Here is a 27,082-nt window from a genome sequence, read left to right as displayed (position 1 = left end):
CTCTACACTCCACCCCCTCCCCTCTACACTCCACCCCCTATACACCCCCTTCCTCCACGATACCCCTTCTCCCTCTACACCCCCAAACCTTCCGCTCTACACCCCCACCCCCTTCTCCCTCTACACCCATTCCTCCTGTACTACTTCCACCCCCTCCCGTCTGCTACTACCACCCCTGCACCCACCCTCTAATTCCCCCAGCCCCTTCCCTCTACTCTCCCACCCCTTTCCCATTTGTACCCCTTCCCCCTCTACCACCCCACCCCTGCACCCTCTACTACAGTAAAAGTTTTAACAACACCAGGTTAAAGTCCAACAGGTTTATTTGGTAGCAAATACCATTAGCAAATGCTACACCCATCCTCTAACCCCACCAGCCCACCCCTCCACTCCCTCACCCCCTAACCCCTCACCCCCTGCCCTCGACTCCCAAACCCCCCACCCTCTACTCCCTCACCCCCAACTCCCCACCTCCTGCCCTCTACTCCACCTCCATCCCCACCTTCTCCCCACCCCTCTACATCCCGCACTCCACATTTTTCTCCTCGCACTCCACATTTTCTCCCCATCTTCTCCCCACCCTCCCCATCTTCTCCCCACCCTCCCCATCTTCTCCCCACCTTCTCCCCACCCTCCCCATCTTCTCCCCACCCTCCCCATCTTCTCCCCACCCTCCCCATCTTCTCCCCACCTTCTCCCCACCTTCTCCCCACCCTCCCCACCCTCCCCACCTTCTCCCCACCTTCTCCCCACCTTCTCCCCATCTTCTCCCCACCCTCCCCACCTTCTCCCCACCTTCTCCCCACCCTCCCCACCTTCTCCCCACCCTCCCCACCTTCTCCCCACCCTCCCCACCTTCTCCCCACCCTCCCCCCACCCTCCCCACCTTCTCCCCACCCTCCCCATCTTCTCCCCACCCTCCCCATCTTCTCCCCACCCTCCCCATCTTCTCCCCACCCTCCCCATCTTCTCCCCACCCTCCCCATCTTCTCCCCACCCTCCCCATCTTCTCCCCACCCTCCCCATCTTCTCCCCAACCTCCCCATCTTCTCCCCACCCTCCCCATCTTCTCCCCACCCTCCCCATCTTCTCCCCTCTGCTCTAATCCCCCAACCCTTTCTTCTCTCCTACTCCCTCCTCTCCCACTCCCTCCGCACTCCCACCTTCCTCCCACCCCCTACTCAACCACCCTTTCCTCTCCTGCTTCCCTACCCTCTTTCCACTCTACTCCCCACCCAATTCCCCTCACCCTCCTATTCCCTCCCTCTCCCCTCAATGCGCAGCCACCGCTTCCCCTCCTAATGGTCCACCCTCTTCCACATTACTCATCCATCCTTTCTGATCCCCCACCTCTTTCCTTACTATTCCACCCACTCTACAAAGAATAAATGTCCAGCTTGCTCCAGAATTTTAAATCCCCCTCCCCCCATTTAGACTTTATTTGAGGCAGGAATTTGTTTTATTCAGTTGACCAATTTATCTTAAGGTTTATCTTCAACAATATGTTCTTGGCTGGAGTTACAGAAAGGCTGATCCTTTGGGAAAGGCTGACCTATCGTAAAGTTGGACTCGAATGATCTAGCCAAGAGCCACTACAAATGCAATGGGCTCTTTGGGCTCCTTCTGTGCTGTAACCCTTTACATTTATCTATACAGAATCTATTGTACAGAAATAGGCCACTTGGCCCAACTGCTCTATGCTAGCACTGTTCCACACTAGCATCCTCCCCTATCAGCATTTCCTTCTGCTTCTTTCTTGCTTTCCCTTAAATGCATCTATGATCACTTCAACTACTCCTTGTGTGCACACAAATTAGGAGCAGGACTAGACCATTCAGCCCATTGAGTCTGCTCCGCCATTTGATAAGATCACGGTTGATCTCACTGTGGCCTCAATTCCACTTTCCTGTCTGCCCCCTGTAACGTTCGACTCCCTTGTCAATCAAGAATCTATCCAACTCAGCCTTAAAACTATTCCTTTCACTGCTCTCTGGGGAAGAGTCTTCCACAGGCCAATGGCCCCCTGAGAAAAATAATTTATCCTCATCTTTGTCTTAAATGGGAGCCCCTGATATTTAAACAATGTCTCCGAGCTCTGGCCTCTCCCACAAGGGGAAACATTCTCTCCGCATCCTCCCCGTCAATTCCACTCAGGACGTTATATGTTCAATAAGATCACCTCTCATTCTTCTAAATTCCAATAGATATAAGCCCAACCTGTCAAACCATTCTTCTTAAGATAGCACCTTCGCCCCATCAATCGGTAAAGTGAGCCAGCTCTGAACTATTTCTAATGCTATTATATCCTCTCTTGAATATGGAGACCAAAGCCTACACGGTGTTCTCGGTGTGGGTCGCAATTTTCCAGCCACGTCACGCGCAGCGCAGATTGGATTGGGGCAGAGCGGGGCTGAAGAATCACAGGTGAGGGGTTTAGCACGTTCAGCGCCGGTGCCAAACCCCGTGGTGATCTTCCCAGCCACTGCACTCTGACGTAATCTGATTCCTGCCCTTACTGGACGGGAACCAGATTAGCATGTTTAAATGAGTACTCCCTCGGGCTCAGTGGGAACCCAGCAGGAAATACTCCTGGTCTCCACAAACAGAGACTAGGCGTGATGGCCAAGCCAGGGATGGAGGCGGGCGCGGGGGGGGGGGGGGGGTTCGGAGGCCATTGAAGCTCCTGGGTGGTCGGGTACATGGCTGGGTGGTGCCCAGCTGGCAGTGCCAATGTGGCTACTGAGGGTAGTGCCTGCCTGGGGGTGGGGCCATGAAGGGGTGAGGCCTGAAGGGGGTAATTAAGAGATGTCAAGTGGAGGAACATGAAGGGGAACCCACGGGGGGGGGGGGGGGGGGGGGGGGGGGTGGAGAATGGGGCAGTGCCCCAATGCTGACAATCTTTGTTGCGGAGGGGATAGGGAAACATTTCTTCAATGAAGGGAAGGGGGAGTGGAGCAAAATTTCCTGATCTTTATATTCCATCTCCCTTGCAATAAATGATAACATCCCATTTATCTTCCTAATTACTTGTTGCAACCTGATTTGATTCACGTACCAGGACAGCCAGATCCAGCTTGCCTATTGAGTTTTGTAATCTTCCTCAGAGTCACAGAATATTTACAATGCAGAAGGGGGCCATTCGACCCATCAAGTCTGAACTGGCTCAGTGAAAGAGCATTCTACCGACTCCCACTCCTTATCTCCGTAACCTTGTACATTCTTGCTTTTCAGGTATCAATCCAATTCCCTTTTGAATACCTGGATCGATCCTGCCTCCATCACCCTCTGGGGGGGAAAAATCCCCACATCACTTCCACTCCTTTTGCCTATTATTTTGAATTTGTGTCTTCTAGTTCTTGATGTATTCTTGAGAAGGAAGTTTCCCACTATTCTCCACGTAAATAAGGTACAGTTTTTCAATTCTTCCTGCCACAGTGGCCAAATTCACATTTCCCACATTATACTCCATCCACCAATTTATTGCCCATTACTTAAGCTATCTAAATCCCTTTGTAAACTCCTTATATCCTCCTCCGTTATGGTTCAGGTCAGAAACTCCACAATGTTTTATGAAGCCCGCCTGGATCATAAGTTTTGCACCTTGAATTTGGCTGGGATAAGCACAATATGGTTCACCTCAGGTACGATTCAAATAACCCACTAGGGAGCTTCTATCAAACAAAATTTATTTAAGAATATAGTTAACATGTATGGAAAGAAAATTAGCAATAACTTTTATCAATTACAAACAAAAACAAAACAACCACAATAATGTATAACCCTTAACAAATATATATAAGATGTTCCAATCAACCCAAAACCTTCCAATGACAAAACCCTTCAAACAAGTTCAACACAGCAAAGTCTAATGCTTATGTGATAGTAGAATTGAGTCCTTTGGTTGGAGAATTGAAAACTCTCAGTGGTATAAGTTCTAATAGTCCTCTTGACATACCCAGAACAGATTGAAGTCAGAACATCTTCGCAGAACCCCAGGTAGACGTTGGTCAAGCTACCAATGGCAGATTTTATACTCCCAGAAGGCAAGAAGCCTTGCTTTCAGCTAATCAGCAGAACTTCCAAAACCCAGGGAGAGAGAGAAACATTGCTTTCAGTCTGATGTCCACTCCCTTCTAAAGTAAACAGAAAATGAAACCTTCAATTCCCTAGAAGGGAAAAAAACCCAACCAGAATCCATGACCTTCCTCCTAACAATGCAAGGCCATAAAATAACCCAGAGTAAAAATAAACTACCCCCATTTAAGCCACTTAAAGAGCAATAAAAGGACTCATCGTAAACAGCCCATCAACAATGACATCAGCTATGGCTGTGAGCTACAGAGAACATGATTTTTTTTTAACTCTTAAAGGTACACTAACATCATATCTTCACAACTTACTTGTCTAACTATCTTTGTGTCATCCTCAAATTTAGGAACCATACTTTTGGCATCTTCATCCAAGTTATTGATATAGATTGTAAATAGTTGAGGACCCAGCACTAATCCTTGTGGCACTCTGTAGTTACAACTTGCCAACCAAAACTGATCAATTTATCCCCACTCTCTGCATCCAGAGAGTTAACCAATCCACCAGCCATGACAATATGTATGCCATGAACTCTTGTTAAGTGTAGTAACCTTTGATGCGGCACCTTGTCAAACACCTTTTGGAAATCCAAAATACCCCACATCTACAGGTTCCCCTTTATCTTCCTTGTTACTTCCTCAACGAACTCAGGTAAACATGATTTCCCTTTCACAAAACTATGTTGACTGTGCCTAATTGCATTAAGATTTTCTGAGTGCCCTGCAATAACTTCCTCAATAATAGATTCTAACATTTCTCCGATAACAATTGTTAAGATTAACTGGCCTGCAATTACCTGCTTTCTGTCTCCTTCCTTCCTTGAATAGAGGAGTTACATTTTCTTGTTTTCCGATCTGATAGGACTTCTCCAAAATCAAAGAAACTTTGGAAAATTACAACCAATGCATCTTTTAGGATCTACATGGACCATGACAACTAGATCCTCCCCTCTCACTGCAATTTCCTCTCCTGCCCCAAGCAGATGTCCCAAACACTGGTATTGGGCAGGCAGCACAGCCATCTAAACTCTCGCTTTCGGTTGCAGAGAATTAGATCTATCCCCCTGACTATACTGTCCCCTTCACCACATTCCTATTTACTCCCTCTGCATGAGTGGCTTCTTCCTGGTGCCATAGTTAGTTCACTCATCTGTGGGCGGCACGGTAGCACAGTGGTTAGCACTGCTGCTTCACAGCTCCAGGGACCTGGGTTCGATTCCCGGCTTGGGTCACTGTCTGTGTGGAGTTTGCACATTCTCCTCGTGCCTGCGTGGGTTTCCTCCAGGTGCTCCGGTTTCCTCCCACAGTCCAAAAATGTGCGGGTTAGGTTGATTGGCCATGCTAAAAAATTGCCCTTAGTGTCCTGGGATGCGTAGGTTAGAGGGATTAGTGGGTACAATATGTAGGGATATGGGGGTAGGGCCTGGGTGGGATTGTGGTCGGTGCAGACTCGATGGGCCGAATGGCCTCTTTCTGTGCTGTAGGGTTTCTAAGATTCTGCAGCCCCTGATCTCATCAATACATGCTGCAGAAACCTCAGGCCTGTTGGACAACTGCTGGGGCTTAGGCTCCTCCACTTTTGCCTTCTGAGTCCCCAGACATGCCTCACTCACAGTCACACCTTCCTAACACTGACCATGGACCAATTCAGACTAAGGGGTGTGACTGCCTTCTGGAACTGTCCAGGTAACTTTCCATCTTCCTGGTCCATCACAGTGTCTACAGCTCAACCTCCAATTCAATGGACCAAAGCCAAAGCTCCTCGAGTTGGAGCCACCTACTACAACAAGTTCCATATTCTTACTGTTTTATGGGGCAACAAAATTTCTCCAGAATTCCCTACTGGATTTATTGTAGCCTATCTTGTATTTAAGGCCCTTGATGCAAGCGGGTGTAATTGGGTACATCCTGCAGTACGTCTGGCACAAGAAATTTAAAAGTGTCCTTTATATTATGTGCAGGACTGCGCGATGCTCAGGGAGCAAGATCGAGATCTGCCAGAGACTCCATTAGGATTCAGCAAAACAAGTAACATAACCAGAACATTACCGGCTGCAGTTACATTTAGGGGATAAGCAAAGACTTACTACAGGTTCTTGGAATCATAGAATCCCTACAATGCAGAAAGAGGTCATTCAGCCCATCAGGCTTGCACTGACAACAATCCCACCCAGGCCGTCTCCCCATAACCACGTGTATTTAATCTTCCTGACACTAAGGGGCAATTTAGCATGACCAAACAACCTAACCCGCACATCTTTGGAGTGTGGGAGGAAACTGGAGCACCCGGAGAAAATCCATGCAGACACAGGGAGAACGTGTAAACTCCACACAGACAGTGACCCGAATTGAACGCGGGGGTCCCCGATGCTGTGAGGCAGCAGTGCCAACCACTGTGCCACCCTACATATCCTTCACAGCAATATTGTGCAGCAACATTTCTAACATAAATAAGTTGCAGCAAGTGATTCCATGTCCCTTTATCCAGGGTACAAGTGACACCTCATGTCCGAAGCAGTTATCCAAATATTATCTGGTCATCAATATTTAGAGGAATGTATAGAAGGATATGTAGATAGGGTGCCATTCAGTAAAGAGCGTAGGAGGAAGGTCATGTGGAGTATCAACACTGGTGCGTGGAATGAGTGCTCTAATTCTGTGCTGTAAATTCCATGTAATTCTGTGAATTGGAACTGATGGGAACACGAGAATTCACCAAGTTAATATAACATTGAAGTAAATAGATCCCTCACTCCAGTTTAGTTTGGATCTTGTTTACCGAATCTGTCTAGCTGTGGGACTTGATCCATTGTAGAAGCTCCATGGTGGAAGATGTGGTTATCCTCAAACAGCAGCCAGTTCAACACTTCAAAATCTCTCTTTGTCTTCGACTTCAATCAATATATCAGCACCAGCTGCAGCAACTTCATTCCGCTGATACATTGATTGAAAAACAATTGAACTTCTAATTAGCGCCATAATTCTGACCCAACATCCCAGGCAACAATTCACTCTGACACAAACTTGATCTCAAAAAAAATGCTGGAAATACTCAGCAGCTCTGGCAGCATCTGTGGAGAGATAAACAGAGTTAATCAGCGTGATCTTCTTACCTGCCGTTCATGCCGCACTCCCACTGCAGCGAGGTCGGAGATTTGGCGGCCAGCCAAATCTCCGTTCACTGCAGAGAAATGGGAAAATCCGGCCGGAGTGAACGGTGATAAGACTCTGGCCAAAGTTTCAGGCCCACAACCTTGCGTCGGAACTCATTTAATGGCGTTCCAATAAAAGGTCGCAGACCTGAAACGGTTAACTTTGTTTCTCTCTCCATGGATGCTGCCAGACCTGCCGAGTATTTTCAACACTTTGTTTTCATTCCAGATTTCAGCAGTATTTTGCTTTTGTATTAACGATTTGATCTCAGTGGCAGCTGAAGCACTGATTTGATTACTGTCGTAAACCCTAGATTGGGGTAGCTGGAATGTTATTTTAAATACAGCTGTCAAGCCAGCTGTTTTTTGAAATAAAGTTTTTCTTCATTTCTGCCATAAGTACAAGACATTCTGGTGTGTTCACCTCTGTTGTTCTTAAGCGTTTTGAAGTTTTACGATAAAACTGAGACTGCGATCACTCAGGGAATAGCACCCCTGCTATTGCTTCTTGAACATTGAGGTTTTAACTGATTGATAATCCACTATCACTTACTCTGATAAATTTAATACAAATTATTCAGTATCCCCAAAAGACATATTTAGACTCATCAGGCAACCACCGCTCAAGGAGAACTTATTGCACACTCAAAGCTTAGTGAACAACCAAATGGCAAACGTTAATGTGTATGCACCCAGATAAATAGGCCAGTTTTACACCTTTACCATTCTGTTTAAAAGCACAGACCTTTGAATGTTAATGTCATAAAATTTGGCACAGCAGCAAAAATGGCATTTGGTTTAACAGTTTTCAGTTTCCCAGAATGACAAGCATCATATAATTTAGAAGGCAAATATTAAAAATCTAGAAGTTTGGGCATTTGTGCTTAAAATAAGCCTCCAGCATTTGCCCAATAGCAGGTGGTAAGCATAATGAAGTCCTTTGATGCCAATTCACATTAGGAACTGGGCCCATCAAAGTTTAGGCTAATAACAATCACATTGCATAAATGACAGGTAATGACCATAGCCAAGAAAAAGGCTAACACATCTTCCTTTAGCCAGCAATGGCACCATTCCCGTCGCGACCCTTCTCATAAACATCTTGGGAGATATTAGGAAGGTTTCATTTTTTATTTGTTCTCAATGTGTAAATGATGTGGCAAAGCATCAACTGGCTAAACTGGGACAGCCACATCAACTATCGTGGCCACAAGAACAGAGCAGATTGTGACAAGTGGCTCATTCTTCAAAGCCTTGTCACAAGCTACAGGGTTCAACTCAGGAGTGTGATGGAATATTCACCATTCATCCGGCTGGGTCCTGGATCGATTTGGTCAGTGTTCTCACCACTGCACTCAATATCCAACACCGCAGTGTTCACCTCCTGTGGACAACTAGGAATGGGCAAAAAAAAAATGAGGCTTCACACAATAAGAACAAATTTTAAAAATGAAACCTTCCTAACATGCCAGAATTTTAATCACTCGGAGTCTTAGGTATCCTGTCAGGAGGACAAATGAGATCACCTTATTCAAGCCAATCCTCTTCTGCCGCTAGACAATTCCTACAGGACACACCTGGTTCCCAAACTGCTGTCCACAAGGCACTGGAGAGGTGCCATAGAGCTATAAGATTTCTGTTCCTCCCCATGAGGTGATCTGCTCACTGCCCCCACACTTGGATATTGTGACTATATTTCTTGATTTACGAGTATGAGTTTTCATAGCATCATAGAATCCCTACAGTGCAGGAGGCGGCCATTTGGCCCATCGAGCCTGTATCGACCACAATCCCACCCAGGCCCTATCTCTATATTTACCCTGCTAGTCCCCCTGACACTAAGGGGCAATTTATCATGCCCATCAACCTAACCTGCACAGCTTCTTTCCTGCTGCCATCAGATCTTTGAATGGACCTACTTCATATTAAGTTGCTCTTTCATTATACCCTCGCTATGACTGTAACACTACATTCTGCACCCTCTCCTTTCCTTCTGTACACAAGATATGCTTTGTCTGTATAGCCTGCAAGAAACAATACTTTTCACTGTATACCAATACATGTGACAATAATAAATCAAATCAAATCTTTGGAGTGTGGGAAGAAACTGGAGCACCCGGAGGAACCCACGGGGAGAACATGCAAATTCCACACAGTCACCCAAGGCGGAATTGAACCTGGGTCCCTGGCACTGTGAGGCAGCAGTGCTACCGTGCCGCCCTCTGTTTTGCTATACATTAATAAAATACTTTCTGTAATTACAGAGCGGCACGGTAGCACAGTGGTTAGCACTGCTACTGGGACCTGGGTTCGAATCCCGGCTCGGGTCACTGTCTGTGTGGAGTTTGCACATTCTCCTTGTGTTTGCATGGGTTTCCTCCGGGTGCTCCGGTTTCCTCCCACAGTCCAAAGATGTGCGGGTTAGGTTGATTGGCCATGTTAAAATTGCCCCTTAGTGTCCTGAGATGCGTAGGTTAGCGAGGTTAGTGGATAATGGATGGGGGTAGGGCCTGGGTGGGATTGTGGTCGGTGCAGACTCGATGGGCCAAATGGCCTCTTTCTGCACTGTAGGGTTTCTATGATTACGACATTGTTTTCCCTTGAATAACTGATTCTCCATTGAAAGTTAGGATAGACCATCCCCAAGGTACATTATAGTTCTATATATTTCTGTTTATTTGTGACTCAGTGGCACATTATTTGTATTAACAAATAGTGTTAAAAGTTGTTGCAAATGGCGTCTGCTTTCTGTTGTGTTTTTGGTACGGTCTTTCGGAGATTATGATAATAAGCCCTTGAAAACGTGTCACTATTTTCTGGACACAAGGATCCCCTATCAAAGCTTGACAACTAAAACTTTTGGAGATTAGAGCTGCATGCCACAATTCGTGAGTAGGCCACACATGGTTTTGAGGGAGGCAGAATCAGGAGTAAACACCATCTCCAATGTAGCCACTCTCATAAATAAAACAGTTTCACTTTGACTGGCGTGTGATTCATAAACATGTAAACAGATTACAGGATCTGATTTGGCAATGCCCTGTGTACTACTTTCAACTGGCAGCCAAAGCAAACATCAAGATGCGTGACAATAATCAACCTATCATACACCAAAATTAGAACTCCCATACACAAGTAGGCTGGATCCCAGCTTTCTTGTTGTTTGATGTTCTCTACTTTCTGTCGGGATGTGCAAGCTTCAGACTGTGCTCTCCACTCCGTGCTCCCCACTTCTTAGTATGGTCGTTTTCTCGACAATGTCGTCCAGCCTGATCTGCTGCCCCACTATCTGATGCAACACCATCACTTGATCCGGCCTACTCCACTGCTGTCCATTCCACTTGCAGCCACATATCCACTGTGACCTCTGTGGCTGCTTGATCACACACTGTGATTGACAGCAGTTTAGTGCTTACTTTCACATTCCTATACATGGATGTTTGCCTGCCAAAGGTTCCCAAGGATGTAGGAGCTTTTCAAGCCTCGGGAAAAGGTTCCTTCCTCATTGGTAAATATTTACTAATGCTATGGCAGTCTTTTCCATTCCATTTCTCCAGGCCAAGGAAGCTGACCAAAACCAAAGCAAACAGTAGGACAAACTTTGGCACGTAAGCATGTAAAAATTGCATATTAGTACCAGAGCTTCAAGGATCAGATACATTGGAGCTTATATGCCATATCTTAGATAACCTGAGTGTGGGGAATGAGATGGTTAAAGTGACACTGGAGAGTGGGGTTTAACAGCCTCACTCATCCTGAAACTGTAAAATCCTGCTCAAAGTGAACAGACCTTCCCATTGTCCGCCCCTCGCCCGCTCTGATTCCCGTGGCGGTGCTGCAGTAAAATTCAGGTCTGGACGGGGTTTTTTTTTACATCATCCCTCAAAATTAAGAGTCCATTCAAATCTGGAAAGCACAGAGGTGCACAAAATGTAAAGTACATCAGTGTCATCTGGACCTAAAGACTCCCAAAACATTTGCAGCATTTTCTTTTAAAAGAATCCAACCACTTGACAAAAAAAACCTTATTTTAGATTTTGTTCTCGTATTTTCCTTCAATTTGAACATGGTACTGCAACCTGCCGGCAAAGCCACAAGTACTCCAAGTCAAAGCTTTGATCAAGTGAGCAAAAGGTTCTGATCATTCCTCTCTCAAAGCTCTCGGTCTAATCTAACTCGGTCTTACTTTCTGAAATACTCATTACTCACTGTGCCTACCCTAGTCCAACGCTGGCATCTCCACATTATTTCTGAAATACAGAAGAGCTATAGATTGTCAGTAACAATAATTTGCATTTAGGGAGTTTTATCATAGTGAAACATCTCAATGTGCTGCACAGAACTGTTCTCAAACTAAGTTTAAAACTAAAATACACAAGGAGATATTCAGGGCAGATACCAAGATCTTGGGTAAAAACATATGTTTAAAGAGCATCTTAAAGGAGAAGAAGAAGTTGAAAGGCAGAAGTACGTTTAGGGAGGGAATTCCAGACCTTAGGGCTTCAGTCGCTAAGGGCACAGCCGCCAATGGTGCAGTGATTAAAAGTAGGGATGTGCAAGAGGCCGGAATTGGAGGAGCGCAGAGATTTCAAAGAGTGAGACAGTTAGAAAAGGTTACAGAGGTTGGCCTGGGCATGACCCTGGAGAGATTTGAAGACAAGAATGAGAATTTTACAATCGAAACAAGGTTAGGCTGACTGGGAACCAATGTAGGTTAATGAACACAAGACTGACAATAAACAGGTCTTGGTGCGAATTAGGAAACAGGTTTTGGGTGAATTGAAGTTTATACGGTGTGGAATATGGAAGGCTAGCAAGGAGAGCATTGGAATAGCCAAGTTTAGAGATAAGAAAGGAATGGATGAGCATTTCAGCAGTAGCTGAGTTGAGGTAGGGGCAGAGTGGGGCAATATTACATTGTTACAAACAGGCATTCCTGGTGACGAGGCAAATATGTGGTGGGAGGTCATTTTGGGGGTTAAGTACAACAGCAAATGATCTAGATCAGCCTGAGACAGTTGCCAGGGAGTAGGGTGGAGCTAGGGAACGGAGTTCGTGTCAGGGAAACAAGGCAACAATCTTCACCGTATTTAATTGGAGGACATTGCTGCATAGCCAGTACTGCACGTTGGAGAACTAACACAACAACTCAGAGACAATCGCCGGAATTTCACCGCCCCGCTCGCCACGGAATCAGGGCAGGAGAGGGGCAGACAATGGAAATGTTATTGACCTCTGTTGTGGGGTGAATTGAGATGGCCGGTACTGTCTTTAATTACTGACAATACGAAACTCACGAGGCAGATATCTCTGTATAAAGACATCATGGCACTATCTTGAAGAAGAGCAGAGCAATTATTCTCAATATCCTGGCAAATTCCTATACCTCAGTCAACAATACAAAGACAGATTACCTGGACTTCACCACATTGCTGTTTGTGAAAGCTTGCTGTGCACACATTAGCTGCCATGTTCCCTACATCACAACTGAGTGCGTTTCAAATGTCTTCACTGGCTGTAAAGCATTTTGCGATGTCCTCTGGTCATATGAGACACCAAATAAATTGAAGTCTTGTTTATTTACATTGTTAGAAAACCACGAAAATGCAATTGCAAACAACAAAATAATGTACAATTACGCTTCCTAAGCCACACCTGTTTTAATCTCCATGGACGATGCTTTAATGTGTCAGCCTGCATTGCAAATTTACAACTCACAGGCCAGAAAACTACCACGGCCAAAATAAATTCAGCTGACTGGCCGACTTGGTGAATGCAGTGGGTATCATCTCCCTTTCTAAAATTTCATATAAAATGTATATTATTAAGTATATTCCGGACTGGTCAGAGAGCCTTTAATTGATGTTTTCTTGTGGCTGCAAAAGCAATTACGTCAAAGGTATGGCAGTAACAAACTCCACAGATCTGTGTATATCTGAACAGGATGTCACACGCCATTAGGCCTGCAAGGTTGTATAAGCCTTAAGAAAATGATGCCAAACAGTATTTCTGGCTGGATGCAAAACTGCCTGTTGGCTGAATAATCTTGGCTGTTGACCTGACAATTATTTAGCTCTTGGGACCAGGTGTAGGAAAGAAAACAGCATATTCGACAGTCAGATGTTTTTCAACTAATTTCCACTTAACAGGTACTTTGCAAATGAAAATGGAATAAAATACAAAATGACAGTTCAATCAGATGAAGGCTTTTTAAAAATTCATTCATGAGACAAGGGCGTCGCCGGCTGGCCAGCATTTATTCCCATCCCGACTTGCTCTCGAGGGCAGTTGCGAGACAACCACATTGCTGTGGCTCCAGAGTCAGATGCAGACCAGACTGCGTAGAGGCGGCAGACTTCCTTCAGGAAAGGACATTAGTGAACCAGATGGGTTTTTCCAACAATCGACAAAGGTTTCATGGTCATCAGTAGATTCTTAATTCTAGATTTTTTTTTATTGAATTCAAATTCCACCATCTGCCGTGGCAGGATTCGAACCCGGGTCCTCAGAACATTAGCTGAGTTTCTGGATTAATAGGCTAACGATAATGCCACTAGGCCATCGCCACCCCTACCATGCCCAAACCACATGCAGGAACATGATTATTGGGTTGAATCCTAATTAATGGTATTCAAGTGATTAAAACTGTTCCAAGGCAAAACAGCTGATCATAGAATCCCGACAGTGTAGAAGGAGGCCACCATCATCATCATCAGGATTGTAATAAAACCAATCCTGCGGCCCATGTGAAAGAGGCTTTACACTGGGGGCATCAATCTGGGTGACCCAGAATCAAGATATAAGGTGCCTGATATGTGAGGAATTCCCCAGCACGAGAATACTTCACTTTGATGAGTATCCACAAAAACGATTACTGGGGGGGGGGGGCGAGGGGGAAAAATGATGCCAGTTTTGAGACCATTTTACATCCTCCCCCTTTCAGGTTTCCACTCAAATGTATTTGCACATCACCAAACTAGCACAATTGGACAATGTTGAGAATGTACTGGCCCTGATTTTGCAATGACCAGTGAAGGGACAGGGCGAGATTTTCTTGTCCTGCCCGCCTCAGGAATCTTGGGGATGCCATTTCTATAGATTAGGGTTAGAGCTAGGATTAGTGTTGTGCAAGTTGACCTCGAATGAAATTTTTCAGCTTTTGGCCAAGCGTGGCAGGAAAATCTCTGCACAGAGTTGATTGCTGACCGCGAAGAAAGCTGCCTGTAAATATTTTGCAGGTTCTCGTTCCATTGATTTCCCCGATTCTGATGTGATGGTCAATCTGGCACCATCTACAGGTGGCATCCAGGAACTGTGAACTCAGGAAGTGAACAGCCAATCAGACTGAAGAATTCTCATAGACAGCAAACCAAGAGGTAAAAACACACATCTCATGTTTCACTTTTTAATCATTTTACAAAAAGAAAAATAAAGCCTCAAACATAGTTGTGGGATTATGGGAGGAAATTTAACTGAAAAATATTTTTCATTCTTTGAAAAAGTTATTCCAAGAGTTTGACACTCCACATATGTAAAATTAGTCTTCAGAGACAGATAGGTCTTTGGCAGTAATGAAGATATAGTGTGTCATTAAAATTCTCAGTTATATCTCATTCAACAAGATGTAACATTTTCAATGGCTTTTATAGCATAGAACATCGAAGTGCATCGCAAATGCATTCACCACAGAATCAGTGATTTAAAAAGCCTGCTATAGCATGTGGAGGTGTAGGATATCATGAACAGCAACTTCTAGATTCCTGCCTTTGACTGCATTTGTGAGTAATGGAAGTTACTATCAGTTTTAAACACGAATCACGCTGAATGCTGACAGTTTTGCCATTATTACAAATTACAAGCCATTTTTAAAAAAAATTGCTTTAAAGCATATTCCTTAAGAGTGGCAACCTCGTATCATCTTGTTAACATAGGGCCACTTGGCACCAGAATTCAATACATCCTTTGTCTAAACATGGCCAAAAGGACCAAATTCCAGAAGTGGAGTGAGAGTGACTGCCCTTAACACCGAGGTAGTATTTGACCGAGTGTGGTGTCAAGGAACCCTCGCCAAACAGGTCATTGGGAATCGGGGGAGGGGGAAAACTCACCAACATTTGCACGGTGAGTTTAACCAAAAAACAGTACAGCCTAACTCAAAAGCCATTCATTTTTCTTTCATTTTCTTCCTCTTAGATCAGAATCTGCACCTGGCACAGTGGTTAGCACTGCTGCCTCATTGCGTCAGGGACCCTAATTCAATTTCGGCTTTGGGTGACTGTGTGGAGTTTGCACGTTCTCCGTGTCTGCGTGGGTTTCTTCCAGGTGATCCGGTTTCCTCCCACACTCCAAAGATGTGCGGGTTAGGTGGATTGGCTATATTAAAATTGCCCCTTACTGTGAACGTTAGGTGGATTAGCCATGGCAAATGTGCAGGTTACGGGGTAGGGCAGAGGGGAGGGCCTGGGTGGGACGCTCTTTCTGAGAGTCAGTGCAGAATTGATGGCCAAATGGCCTCTTTTCTGCACTTTAGGGATTCTATGGTTCTATGTTCCGTATCAAAGCAATTAAGTGGATCCGGTAGCTGCTGCTATCTCTGTGATCACACTTGGTTTAAAGTTTGAAGTTTTAAAGTTTATTTATTAGTGTCACAAGTAGGCCCACATTAACACTGCAATGAAGTTACTGTGAAAATTCCTTAGTCGCCACACTCTGGCACCTGTTTGGGTACACTGAGGGAGAATTTAGCGTGGCCAACCTCTTTCGGACTGTGGGAGGAAACCGGAGCACCCGGAGGACACAGAGGCACGGGGGGAAGGTGCAAACTCCATCTGGACAGTGACCCAAGCCAGGAGCCAAAACTGGGTCCCTGGCGCTGTAAGGCAGCAGTGGTAACTACTGCACCACCATGTGACCTCCCTCAGCTTATTCACTATAATGGCGTGACCTGGGATAAAATGGTCACTCTTCACCTCAATGCTGCACTTCCAGAAAGCCATCCATTAATGTCCTTAACAAGCCCCATTGAAGAAATAAATCAACAGCAATCGTTTATTTGTCTGATCAAAATAGTCAGAACACCACAAAGTATAGACAAACTGCCTGTATTACCAGCCGCCACCACTTCCAAGTAGCTGTACTGACAGTGACAGGCAATCTAGGCAGTCTATCCTCAGACCATTTGTTTGACTAGAAGCAAAGAACTCTCCCACATGTGCTATGAGTGAGTCTCGAAAGTGCCTAACATACAATCCCTTCTACACATCGCCCACCAAATTTGATTCAAAATATTTATTACTGGAATTGGAATTTGGTACCTTTTATTCCCCCATTATCAGTTGGAAGGAACAATTACTCAAAACAAGCAGAACCCATAGCGTCCATGACTGCTATTTTTAGATAATGTAAAGCCAATATTTCACTAGTATGTACTTGCAAAGATTATTACTTTCTTAAAATCTTTTTAAAGTCTTTTTTAAAATCAATTCTGTTGGGGGACGGGGAGTTAACTATTCTAGTCAGACATTTTTACGAATCTTCCTTCAGCTGGGAAGGAGGTTCTAGCTTCTCCGCAGCGACCATCAAGGCCACTTGGTGATCGCTTCAAAGTAGGTGCGTTCGTGTTGAATCAAACTGGTGCATCTATCAGCATCAGTGTTGACAGTGACACACTCTGCCGCGCAGTTGCAGGAAGTGACAGACAGGCCTGGGATTCAGTCCTGAGACCATCTGTTTGGTTGGAAGGAAGGGAGGCAATCCACCATCTGTGCCACCACACAACTTGAGTACATTCACTTTTGTTTTGGAGTTTTTAAACACTCTAAATCCAAAACAACGCCGTCATTAAGTCACAAAGAAAAGCTTGAAAACTACTGTGTGGCAGAAGTCGTCTCCATGTGAAGTTTAATTGAGGTTAAAAGGGATAATCTCCAAACAAAACGTTGATGCATCCATTATCATTTGTCATGGTTTTAACTGGCCTTGTGTAATAAGTCCTCGGGGGTAGAAGTCCCTTCACCAAAATCATTTTATTTACAAGTCTGACAACAGCATACAGAGTGCTTTCAGTTCGCAGTCTACACCAGGAGTACCAGAGGAACTGACACTCCTGGCCAAGTGCAAAACAAGAGGCTCCCCAATTGGGCCATCAATTTGGCCCTTAATCAGGACTTTCATATTCTAACAGGCCCACCTCAATTACCTGATTAAAGTCATTACACCTTGGTAGGCTTTTCAACTAAATCATTGAATTTGTGCCAGACAATACACTCAAAAGTCTTAGGATTCAATTTGTTTGTACTGAGTTAGTTATCTCACCCCGGGTTGGGATAAAGGTGTTGAAAGTGTCTTCAGTGATATTTGTTCAGGGTGTAGAGATGCCAGCATTGGACTGGGATGGGCACAGTAAGGCGTCTCACAACACCAGTTAAAGTCCAACACGTTTATTTGGAGCGCTGTCCCTTCATTAGGTGATTGTGACTCACCTGATGAAGGAGCAGTGCTCCGAAAGCTCGGTGCTACCAAAAACAACTTGTTGGACTTTAACCTGATTTGTTCAGGAGAATGAGTGGTGAGTTGGAGCATCAAGCCTGAGCTTGGGTACGATTCCCGAAACTGACTAACACTCACTGGCCGCCCTCACGCTACAATAGTAAGCATGTTGCCTGGGAACTGGAGGAGTAATTGTCCTTTGGAAGTGTATTCTAACAAGAAACCATACATTGAGGAGGAGGAGAAGGGGAAAAGATTGAGAAAGCGTAGCCTGCCAATAGCAAATATATTTTGGTACTTAACATAAGAAGCATGAATGGGAACAACTGTCCCAGTGAAAATAAATAAGCAATTTCTCAGTGCTACCATACATATAAATAATTAAATGCTGATAAAAATGAAATGCCATTCCTAAACAATGCTGTTTTTAATCAGGCATCATGTACTTTATTCACTGATTTCAATATTGCTGGGAGTTTTGTAGGTAAATCCAGTTCTTGGGAAAATTACCAAAATTATCCGCAGCAAAATTCCTCTGCACTGACCAGTTAGAGGGAATTTTATTGAACTTGTATTATTAATAGTGCACACTTACTCCCTTTTTAAGATGTATTTCTATATTCATTTTTAATAAATTCATGACTGCAAGATATTGTGAGGGAAGCACTTTTTTTTCCCACGTCCCCCATTCAGTGGCTGCTATGGTGTGTGTGACGATAACGTTCCTTCTAAAATACTTGATGACGGGATGCTGTTAAACAACTAAACACATTGGTATAAAAGGACAAAACAATAGAGGTGTTTAAGTGACGTGGGGATAATACTGGATAGATTTTACCAAACAATATGCAAACACCATCACTACCTTCGAGAAGAACAGATTTCTGGGAGCGATTACAATACAATAATTTAATAAAGGTGTTTGGATGACATCATCAACCATAAAAACTAAGCTCATATTACTTAAATCTGCCATCTGAACTCCAGGATTAGATAATTGCCTTGAAGTCACTCCAAGGCAGATTTTTCCATCTTTTTTTTCAAAACCTATTTTATGTGGTTATTACAATAGACACCAACAGCTGGTGTATTTTTTGATACGCAATGAATAACGAGACTGTTTTTTTCCCTTATTCTTTCACGGGATGTGGGCTTCGCTGGCAAAGTCAGCATTTGTTGGCCTTCCCTCATTGCCCTTAAACATTCCAGAGCACAGTTAAGGGTCAGCCACATTACTGAGGATCTGGAGTCACATGTAGGACAGACCTGGGAAAGATGTCAGATTTCCTTCCCTGAAGGACATTAGTGAGCCAGGTGGGTCTTTATGACAGTTTCATGGTCACCATAGCTGAAAGTAAGACCATAAGACATAGGAGCAGAATTAGGCCACTCGGCCCATCGAGTCTGCTCCGCCATTCAAACATGGCTGATATTTTTCTCATCCCCATTCTCCTGCCTTTTCCCCATAACCCCTGATCCCTTATTAATCAAGAACCTATCTATCTCTGTCTTAAAGACGCTCAATGACCTGGCCTCCACAGCCTTCTGCGGCAAAGAGTTCCACAGGTTCACCACTCTCTGACTGAAGAAATTCCCCCTCATCTCTGTTTTAAAGGATCGTCCCTTTAGCCTGAGGTTGTACCCTCTGGTTCTAGTCTTTCCTACTAGTGGAAGCATCCTCTCTACGTCCACTCTATCTAGGTCTCGCAGTATCCTGTAAGTTTCAATAAGATCCCCCCACATCCTTCTAAACTCCAACGAGTACAGACCCAGAGTCCTCAACCGTTCATCATACGACAAGCTCTTCATTCCAGGGATCATTCTTGTGAACCTCCTCTGGACCCTTTCCAGACCAGCACATCCTTCCTTAGATACAGGGCCCAAAACTGCTCACAATACTCCAAATGGGGTCTGACCAGAGCCTTATACAGCCTCAGAATCACATCCCTGCTCTTGTATTCTAGCCCTCTTGACATGAATGCTAACATTGCATTTGCCTTCCTAAATGCCGACTGAACCTGCACGTTAACCTTAAGAGAATCTCGACTCCCAAGGACTCCCAAGTCCCTTTGTGCTTCTGATTTCCTAAGCATTTCCCCATTTAGAAAATAGTCTGTACCTCCATTCATCCTTCCAAAGTGCATAACCTCACACTTTTCCACATTGTATTCCATCTGCCACTTCTTTGCCCATTCTCCCAACCTGTCCAAGTCCTTCTGCAGCTGTGAAGTTGTACGAACTAAGTAAGGGCATGATGGGAAAATTGGTCAACTATTTGTTACAATATAAAGAACGGCTGACCAAAGCTATTTCAAAATGCCAGACCCCTGTAAGAGTTAATAAGGCTGTATGAGTAAATAAAACAAGATAAGGTCAGGGAGGAAGGAGTCACCGACCTTCTTCTGTTCCATCAAAGGACAAGATAAGGGTATGAATAATGAGACAAAGAGTTCTGGGAGGTCAGCAAGTTAAAACATGATTAATGATATTGCTCACGATTCTATTACTAATCGAATTCCTGAATATGCTCTGCTCACGAAAACCGATAATAATTATGTATAAATCCTGAACTGTTTCTCTGTGTAATTGCGGACTTGAGGAGGAATCAGCAGTTGTACCAACTGTTCTCAGACCACAAGTTTCAGCCATATACTGCATGCAGTTATTCGTAAATAAATGCTTGTTATATTGACGGAACGAATTTTGTAGAGTCTATCTTTCACAGTCAAGAAGCAGGAAAGTTTCCATTTCAACACAACCCCCCTGCTTCCTCAATACTACCTGTCCCTCTACATATCTTTGTATCACCTGCAAACTTAGCAACAGTGCCTTCAGTTCCTTCTTCCAAATCGTTAATGTATATTGTGAAAAGTTGTGGTCCCAGCACTGACCCCTGAGGCACACCACCAGTCACCAGCTGCCATCCTGAAAAAGACTGCTTTATCCCCACTCTCTGCCTTCTGCCAGTCAGCCAATCCTCTATCCATACCAGGATCTTACCCTTAACACCATAGGCTCTTAACCTATTTAACAGTCTCCTATGCGTCACCTTGTCAAAGGCCTTCTGGAAATCCAAATAATTAAAAAGTAGCTTTATATTGCGTGTCTGCGTGGGTTTCCTCCGGGTGCCCCGGTTTCCTCCCACACTCCAAAGATATGAGGATTAGGTTGATTGGTCATCTTAAATTGCCCCTTAGTGTCAGGGGGATTAGTAGGGTAAATACGTGGAGTAAATACAAGGATAGGGCCTGGGTGGGATTGTTGTCAGTGCAGGCTCGATGGGCCTAATGACCTCCCTTTGCACTGTCGGGATCCTATGATTCTGTTCCCGATTTATTCATTGAATCGATCTTCTGCAAGCTGCCATGGTGGGATTTGAACCCATGTACTGCACTGTCCCTTTAAGGGGCTGCTATCTTGATTTGGCCTTTAGTTTGTTTAATTGTTTCAATCTAAAATAATATTGAACCCATGTACCAAAGCTTCAGCTTGTACCTCTTGGTTACTAGTTCAGCGACATTACCATGATGCCACCAACTCTCTCCATTGTAGTAACATTGTAATTTTGGTTTAAAATAGTACTGGTGGAGCATATTGATGTACTGGTGTGCAATATCATGTAGTAGTCTAATGTTGATCAGCACTCACAATACTCCACATATCTTAAACGTTCATTCTCTCCACCACCGATGCACAGTGGCAGCAATGCGTACCATCTACAAGATGCACTGCAGCAACTTACCAATGTTCCTTCGACAGCATCTTCCAAACCTGTGACCTCCACCACCTGAAAGGACAAGGGTAGCCGACACATGGAAACACCGGCACTTGCAAGTTCCCCTCCAAATGACACACCATCCTGACTTGTAACTATACATTCCTGGTGAAAACCCTGGAACTCCCTTCATAAGGGTGCCATGGAGAGCCCTTCAACACATGGACTGCAGTGGTTCAAGGCGGCAACTCACCACCGCCTACCTCAAGGGCAATTAGTGATGGTCCATAAATGTTGAGCCAGCCAGAGATGCCCAAACCCAGTGAATAGAATTTTAAAAACATGCTAATTTCCCAATCTCATCCACATCATCATGTTGAAGCATTGGATGGATGCCAGTTTATTCCTCACAAAGAAAGAGGGAAAACAGCAGGGAAAAGTGAACCATCCTTCAATCCTTTGCCTACATCTCCTAAAAGCTGGCTTCAGACCAGCACTGGCAAAGACTTTGAAACAAAGTCCGCGGAGCTAATCCTCTACCCTTCACAATCATGGATGATACATTGAAACACATGAAAATAACTTTTCTCTTGATTGAAACTTACACCTCACAAAAACAAATTCTACTCTGACAAGCCTGAAGGCTCAGGAGAAACCTGATGTTTCTGTAGCAGAACAGAGGGTCTCACATGATTGCACGCTCTGCTCTTATTTCTTCAAAAAAACAATTAAAAAATCCCTAGTTTTTACTGAGAAAACAATCAGAATAACATTAGCGTATAACCATTTAAACAAATCACCCCAGGGCCATTAACAAATGCATGCAGACTGGGAGAAATCACCATTTCCTCTTGCAGTGATCTGAAGGAAGCACAGTTATGGATGGAATGCTGGCACTGAGTAACTCAGGCTGGATACAGCACAGCTAAAGCAAAGTCTATCTAGAAAACAACATTTCCCCCAAAGCTATAAACAACTCCCAGAGCTTTCGCAACATGCTTCTTATGGTGCTACCTGAAAGCTTGGTGCACGGTGGCACAGTGGTTAACACTGCTGCCTCACAGCGCCAGGGGCCCGGGTTCAATTCCGGCCTCGGTCACTGTCTGTGTGGACTTTGCACTTTCTCCCCGTGTCTGCTTGGGTTTCCTCCGGGTGCTCCGGTTTCCTCCCACACTCCAAAGATGTGAGGATTAGGTTGATTGGCCATCTTCAATTGCCCCTTAGTGTTAGGGGAATTAGTAGGGTAAATACAGGGATAGGGTCTGGGTGGGATTGTTGTCAGTGCAGGCTCGATGGGCTGAACGGCCTCCCTTTGCACTGTCGGGATTCTATGATTCTATTCCCGATTTATTCATTGAATCGATCTTCTGCAAGCTGCCATGGTGGGATTTGAACCCATGTACTGCACTGTCCCTTTAAGGGGCTGCTATCTTGATTTGACCTTTAGTTTGTTTAATTGTTTCAATCTAAAATAATATTGAACCCATGTACCCAAAGCTTCAGCTTGTACCTCTTGGTTACTCGTTCAGCGACATTACCATGATGCCACCAACTCTCTCCACTGCAGTCCAAAGATGTGTGGGTTAGGTTGATTGGTCATGCTAACTTGACCCTAGTGTCAGGGGGATTAGCAGGGCAAATGTGTGAGGTTATGGCAATAGGGCCTGGTGGGATGTGGTTGGTACAGTCTCGATGGGCTGAATGGACTCCTTCTGTACTGCAGGGATTCTATGATTCTATGAAAGTCGGCTTTCCATACCCCTGCATGTCTCCCATCAGCCAATATTAAGAGGACCATTGACAGGCTTTCTAATGAAGCAGGAAGAGATCTAAATAGGGGGAAGAATCTTCCTCTTCCAAAATGGTGATGGGGAGTACTGTAGCGCCACGTAATCAATTATTCCCTCTGTGAACATAACACACTTAAATGAACACACCTACTCTCATAACTATTTACTAGCATAAGACTCTGGCATTCGCATGGTGGCACAGTGGTTAGCACTGCTCCCTCACAGTGCCAGACACCTGGGTTCAATTCCCAGCTCGGGTCATTGTCTGTGCGGAGTCTACACGTTCTCCCCATGTCTGCATGGATTTCCTCCGGGTGCTCCGGATTCCTCCCATTGGCCATACTAAATTCTCCCTCAGTGTACCTGAACAGGCACCGGAGTGTGGCGACCAGGGGATTTTCACAATAACTTTATTGCAGTGTTAATGTAAGCCTACTTGTGATACTAATAAATAAATAAATCTTAAACATTCGGATGATGTTTCAGTTCTTTATTTTTAGTGCTTCAACATGATTTGGTCTTCAGATCTAACCAGCAAAAGTTCTAATTAACTCCGAGAAAAACTGGGGAGTAAGAACTCTTGAACATAAAATAAACTGTTTCAACGTGCAAACTGTTCACTTCAACATCCTTAGGAATAACAACCTGAGTTTAAAGTATGGATTTTCACTGAAAGAATGCAACATGCATTTTATCCCCTGTTTGTTTCGGCAGAGGTCGCTTCATTACGTACTCAGCCCTGTCCCAACATTCGGAAACCAAGGCGAAGCTTTGTAGGCAAAAGTAAATAAAATTAAATAAATCATAAAGTCGTACATAGCGGAAGTCAAGTAGAAAAATGCTAGTGATTTTCTCTGTGCATCTTTGAAAGATTGTAGGTAGTCATGTTTGACCGCAGTATTCTTCAGAGCAATCTCCAATTGATTTTGGCAATTTCTGAAAGTCAGTCAGCCATAAGGATGCACACAGCAGGCGAGATTGGAAGATCAGGGTGTTAGTAATTGTTTCGTGCGTACATCGGTCTTCGCTGTTAAGATTTTCAAGTTGCCGCACTTAATTACATGACACTTTTGCAGGAACCGGGGGACAAAGACATTGTTAATGGGGGGCTTCGAGTATGAGATGAAGTGGAAAATAACTAATTTTGGTATATTGAAAAATGAAAGTGCATCCCGTTTGCACACTCCCTTTTAAAGCAAAAATACTCAGGCAAACCTGCTGTTTGGCTGTGGAGGCACTGCAGCCACGCAGATTTCAATCCGCCTCTGGTATCTAGTTGTAGATGAGATGAGGCTTGGTTGTAATAACACACCTCAGTAACGCTCAATGACTAGTTGTGATGCGCTGATTAGAACGCCACATAGTTAAATGGCTTGCTGACACTTGATCTATAATACAATTAATAGTCCAAAGAGGAATCGTTCTGTCAAATCTACAAATTTAGCAGGCTGGTAGAGTTACAGAAATTATAAAATCTGTTCCCACAATGGTTCAGTTCCTAAGTTTTTTTATTCATTCATGGGACATGGGCGTCGCTGGCTGTCCAGCATTTATTGCCCATTCCCAGTTGCCCTTGGAGGGCAGTTGAGAGTCGACCACATTGCTGTGACTCTGGAGTCACATGTAGGCCAGACCAGGTAAGGACAGCAAATTTCCTTCCCTAAAGGACATTAGTGAACCAGGTGGGTTTTTCCGACAATCGACAATGGTTTCATGGACGTCAGTAGATTCTTAATTCCAGATATTTTTTATTGAATTCAAATTCCACCCTCTGCCGTGGTGGGATTCGAACCCGGGTCCCCAGAACATTAGCTGAGTCCCTGCATTACTGGGTCACTGCCTGAATTTATCTAGTTCCGGTTCTGTCCAAAGTGAGGTAAACTACAGGTGTGTGAGAAAGTGAACACTCCCAATCAAATCCATTCTATCAAAGAAATTGCCGATACCATCAGATTTTGCCATAGGTGTCTGAACTAGTAATAGCAAGCTCATTAAATTTGAGGGCTAATGCATCACTCTGGGTGCTGAAACATTTGAAACAGCTTCATGGTCAAAATTACAATGCTCTTACCCTGCTTAATGGACTGTACTAATGAAGGAATTTGGTGAATCTCGAACATAGCGCTATGTGCCATCCCTGACAATGGCCAGAGAAACATAAATCACCTGAGAGAGAATGCAGAATACTGCTGGCAACGGGGTATAAATCTTTAAGCTTTTAAGAATGACTCTGTAGATTCTGGAATGAAATTAAAGTGGAACTTATATACTCTTATTTTTCACTCAACTCTTAAGCGTTCACACTTAAAGCTTTGTCTTAATTAAGCCAAGTATTCAAATTGTTTGTTACACTGGAGAATTCCTCAAGTTTATCAAAGTTTCCTATAGGTGGGGCTGCTGTACATGTTGGAGACACTTTGCAAACCTGAGTCCTGGCAGTGTGAATGTTCATGATGTGGATGTTAGCAGATTGGGGGACTTCTTCTAAGTTGTGCTTTCCCATGCTGACATGGAACACGCAACAATAATTAAGATTGAAGCAAACACAGAGCGAAGCATACACATGTAGTTTCTTTGTGGATAAAATTGCGAGGTAACATGATTTTCTCCCCGTTGAGTATCTTCGGTGGAATGGCAAAATGCTCACAAGTCATTTCTTGTGCTGCAATTTAAAGAAAAATAGAAATTGTATTTCTGCAGCCTGCCAATCCATTGGAAGATAAAACAGGCAGTATATTGAAGAGTCTATGATTTGAAAACGTGCACAAATTGTAATGTTCATGGGTCTCAGTCTCAACCCATTTAATCCAAAGAATAAAAGAGAAAGGCATTTGAATTCTGTTGCCTAGTTTAATCTCAGAGCAACACAACATGCACTGCTGAGCATAGTAACACAATATTTCAAAATTACATATTACCATAAACATTCTCTGTATGTTTAAATTCCATTCCCAGGGCTATTTCCAACTGCTATTACTGTCAAAAATTCAACGCTCTGGCACAAGAGAATCTATGCTCACACAATATGTGATGAAATGAAAATTTCTCCATCATTCCAAAGGTTAAATATTTATGGATGATAGTGGCTCTAAATAGCATTTTAAGTTCTATTCCGTTTGCAGAAAAATCCTTAGGTAGAAAAAGTCAAGAAATTGGCAATTTGTTTGATTTACCCACCATAGGACAGCAGAAGTGTTGGTCTCACCTCAGATCCGGGGTGTCCTCATTTTAACTGGTCAATCTAAATTGACTGATTGCCTGTCCGTCCGTCATCAACTCTGGATTTGTCCACAAAGGTCATAGGTCAACCTTCATCTTCAAGGGTCATGAATGCTTTCAAGACATTATTTTTGGACGATCAGAGGTAATCGCAAACAAAATTTGCACTTCCTTTAATTGAAAAGTTTACGTTATTTTGCATCCTCTACGCAGAGGAAGAAGATTGGTGTCAATTGTGTGTCATGTTTTTCTGAAGTTTGAATCGACCACACCAATACTTTTTACACCTAACATTACTTATTTCTCTATCCACCAGGGTTGATGTACAGTTCTCTGCAGGATATTCTTCACCGGGGACATGGTGGCTATTACAACTCTAACCTTTCATTTCTGGGAACCGAATTTGAAATCTTTGAAGTTTATTCACTTAAGTTGATTATTTATGTCACAAGTAGGATTACATTAACACTGCAATTAAGTTACTGTGAAAATCCCCTAGTCGCCACACTCCGGCGCCTGTTCGGGTACACTGAGGGAGAATTTAGCATGGTCAATGCACCTAACCAGTAAGTCTTTTGGACTGTGGGAGGAAACCCACGCAGACATGGGGAGAATGTGCAAATTCTGCAC

General features: G+C 44.1%; 1 protein-coding gene across 4 annotated transcripts in view; it reads right to left on the bottom strand.

The window, feature by feature from the left end:
• The window catches only part of ttc28 (tetratricopeptide repeat domain 28), a 764,757-nt gene that overhangs the window by 532,674 nt on the left and 205,001 nt on the right, over nucleotides 1–27,082 (bottom strand). The window lies entirely within an intron of this gene.

This window comes from Mustelus asterias, chromosome 13 (genome assembly GCF_964213995.1).
Source record: "Mustelus asterias chromosome 13, sMusAst1.hap1.1, whole genome shotgun sequence".
Classification (NCBI taxonomy): Eukaryota; Metazoa; Chordata; class Chondrichthyes; order Carcharhiniformes; family Triakidae; genus Mustelus; species Mustelus asterias.
This window is presented reverse-complemented; position numbering and strand designations above follow the sequence as displayed.